The sequence below is a fragment of the Cynara cardunculus genome (genome assembly GCF_001531365.2).
Source record: "Cynara cardunculus var. scolymus isolate 2C chromosome LG 13, CcrdV1, whole genome shotgun sequence".
NCBI lineage: Eukaryota > Viridiplantae > Streptophyta > Magnoliopsida > Asterales > Asteraceae > Cynara > Cynara cardunculus.
In genome coordinates, this window is record NC_037540.1 from 26,734,369 (window position 1) to 26,738,550 (window position 4,182).

A 4,182-nucleotide genomic window follows, 5' to 3' on the forward strand; every position below is an offset into this window, starting at 1 on the left:
CTTCCTGCTTCTTCCTTCGCTTCCTGCTTCTTCCTTCTTCTTCCTTCTTCCTGCTTCTTCCTTCTTCCTGCTTCTTCCTTCGATTCTAGGGTTTCAAATATGAACCCTTTTTCTTCAACCAACTTCCAACGATTCTAGGGTTTCAAATATAACCTAAAAATGAGCTGTCCTTTTTGGTCATTTTGCATTTTGGTACCGCTATAAGCTAATCCAAACACTTTTTACAAAACTCCAGTTTGATACCGTATAAGTTAATAAGCACTTTTACAAAAAAGTATAAGTTGTTTTAAATAAGCTTACCCAAACACCCCCTTAAAATAACTTATGTTTTTTTGTAAAAGTGCTTATTAACTTATGTGGTATCAAATCGGAGTTTTGTAAAAAGTGTTTGGATTAGCTTATAGCGGTACCAAAAAGCAATAAGCTGATAAGTTGTTTTTTAGTGTTTGGCAAATTTTGTTTATATATGTAAAATGACCAAAAAGGACAATAAAAACAAATACAAAATATATACAAAAAAAACCTAACCCTAATCCCCCTTCAGCCTCTGCACCTAAATAAGCAGCCTTCTCATCCCCTTCTCCCCTCAATCTCCTGGTGAAGACCATCACCATCTCCAACCGCCATGTACCACCATCACCACCTCCAACCACTGTGAACCACCATCAATCTGCTGTGATTCTCGTCTATGCAGGAGAACGAAACCAACAAGATCGAGATTGCCGGTGACGATAAGACGGATGAGATTTCACAGGTGATCGGAACCAACAAGATCGAGATTGTCGGCGACGATGAGACCATCACCATCTCCAACCGCCATGGTTCTCCTCGTCTCTGTTAGGGTATAGAGAGAAAAGGTAACAGGGCTGTTGTGGTTCTCGTTTGTTAGGGTATAGAGAAAGGTAACAGGGTTAAAAGGGTAATCTGTCAAAAGTCGATTTTGATAAGTCAGGATGGTTTAACTTATCAAAAACTGCTTATTACCGGTTTGGCACCGGTATAAGCCGTTTTCTTTTTTTCTCATCCAAACACTAGAAATAACTTATCGGCGGTACGAAACTGAAATAAGTTGATAAGCATCCTAAATAAGCAATCCCAAACACCCCCTGATTGTAAACCGCTCACAGCAAACTGTAAATCGCTCATCATGTCAAGATATAAGCCAGCGATTATGAAGTCCGGTCAAGAATCGTGCGATAAAACCAATATCCGGTCAAGAAGCAAGTGATGAAACTAAGGTATGGGCTGTAAATCAAATGGGCATTGGGCTGAAATATACTCAAGATTACAAAAAAAATAGGCGATTTAAAAATTGTTTGAGCGATTTAGAGAATCCGTTCAGCCACAAACACAAGACACTTAAAAAATTCAAACAAAAAAGGATAAAAAAACAGAATTTTACAAAACTTTTTAAGAACACGAAGAATTTTAAAAACACAAAATCATCAAAAAATTGGAATCAGATGATCAAAATGCAAATCTTTGTATAAAACAAAGATTCACAACAAGATTATGTACAAAATGATCCCAAAATTAACACAAAAACATAAAATTTTGAAGAAATTTCGGATCAAACTCAAGAAAAAAAATAAGAACGAGATGAACACCAAGAAAAATACAGAAAAAATTTCTTAAAAAAATTGATTTCTTTTTCTGATTTCATGCAAACCTGCTCTGATACCAATTGTGTGTCCCTACAATGATCAATCTTCATATAAACTTCATAACAATGGCATATCTGATAATTTCTATAGAGATGGAGAAGAGAGAAATAGTCAACACTTCAAATCTGGTCAAACTTCACTATACGTAATATGAATCTTACAAATGAGCTCCTCTCATACAATTACAAGATATCACCCTATTTATAGGGTTAAACAGCTAAACAAGATCAAAGTCAAACTTCTATAAGAAAAGTCAAACACGATGACTTTTATATAATTATAGACAAAATTATCTTTCAAGACGAATACAATTATATACTGATTTTCAGTCCTAACATTTATGTTGACCGGATTTGTATTATACCTTGTACTTGATTCATAAAAAAAATATTATTTTATTATAAAATGGGAATTTTGATACAAATGATTTTGGAATGATAATAATTTCATTGACTGCGGTGTACTTGGAATTATTTTCGTAAAATGTTTTGATGAGGAAATAAGGGTGACATATCAAGGAGAAGTGTACATGTGATAAGGATGACATATCAATGAGAGGTGTACCATGAGATAAGGGTGACATATCAAGGAGATGTGTAACATGGGATAAGGGTGGCATATCAAGGAGATGTGTACATTTGATATAAGGGTGACATTTGTATGTGTGTGATAAGATATAACTTTTTCTATTATATCCCTTAAGACTACCGTGATCTAGAATCTTTATTTTTTTGTGATTTAAAGATTTGGGATCAAAGTTCTTATTGAAAATCATAATCTGGATATTATGGAGGAGAAAATAACAGGTTTGGCCTGAAACTTTAAATAAACCTTGTTAATTAGAAAAGATTTAAAAGTGACATTATATGGAACCTGGTTTGTTTAAAGGTATATTATTTGAATAGCAAAATTCTTGGCTTGAAAGGTGGAAAGGTATTGATACTATGTTCCTATTTGTTCATATATTTGTTATATATATGAAAAAATTATTTTTGTACAAAGTGTTGGTGATTTCACCTTGCAATTTCATAAATAGGGTATCTCACTAGACCTTTTCGGTCTAACCCTCGTTTTGTGATTTTAAATATGTATTGCAGGAGGTACGGATGGTAAGGGGAAGGAGAAAATGTGATATTTTCCTAGATACATATCTACATGAAGAATTGTTTCTGATATGTACAGTTTTGATTAATGAACGATGATTAGTAGAAGAAATGTATTTGGAATTTTTGAGTCATGTATTCTGTATAGTGATTTCTTGTACTAAGGGACCTGAATGTGGTATAAACATGTATTTCTTCGGTATGTGTGTCACATGCAATATGTTATATGGGGTGTTATAGAGTGGTCATCAAAACCGGGTTTAAATTTTTAAATTAGCATTTTTGAAACATTTTTCACAAAACAATACTAACCGGGAAAAAAATTAGAAGAACATGTACTCTTAATAATTGATTAATAATAATGTGAATTTAATTAACTTATATAGTTATTAAAAGAATATTAATACCTTGTTAATAAATAATAATATAAAGTTAATTAATTTATATACATGCATTTCTATAATACTAACAAATAAGTAACTTTGGGGACACGTGTCATGTTTCTATGCAACAATTATTGATTTTTCTCGTCTAAACATATATCTAGACACAATTTTCACTTACGGCTCCCAGACTTACAACATAACTCTAAAAACATTCACGACTGAATTTAACTCTGGAGTGATCATCAAAACCGGGTTTAAAATTTCAAATTCGGATTTTTGAAGCATTTTTCACAAAGCAATATTACCCGAGAAAAAATTTAGAAGAACATGTACTCTTAATACTTAATTGATTAATAAATAATGTGAATTTAATTAATTTATATAGTTATTAAAATAATATTAATACCTTATTAATAAATAATAATATAAAGTTAATTAATTTATAACATCTATATGCCTAATAAATAAGTAACTTTGGAGACACGTGTACTTAATTAATTAATTAATTAATTATGTGAATTTAATTAATTTATATAATTACTAAAACAATATTAATACCTTATTAATTAATAATAATATAAAATTAATTAATTTATATACATGCATATCTATAATACTAATAAATAAGTATCTTTGGGGACACGTGTCAAGTTTCTGTGCAACGGTTATTGATTTTTCCCACCTAAACATGTATCTAGACATAATTTTCACTTACGGCCCCCAGACTTACAACATAACTCTGGAAAAATTCACGTCTGAATTTAACTCTGGAGTGGTCATTAAAACCAGGCTTAAATTTTAAATTCGGAATTTTGAAGCATTTTTCACAAAGCAATATTACTCGGGAAAAAAATTTAGAAGAATATGTACACTTAATACTTAATTGATTAATAATAATGTGAATTTAATTAACTTATATAGTTATTAAAAGAATATTAATACCTTATTAATTAATAATAATATAAAGTTAATTAATTTATAACATCTATATACTCAATAAATAAGCAACTTTGAGAACACGTGTACTTA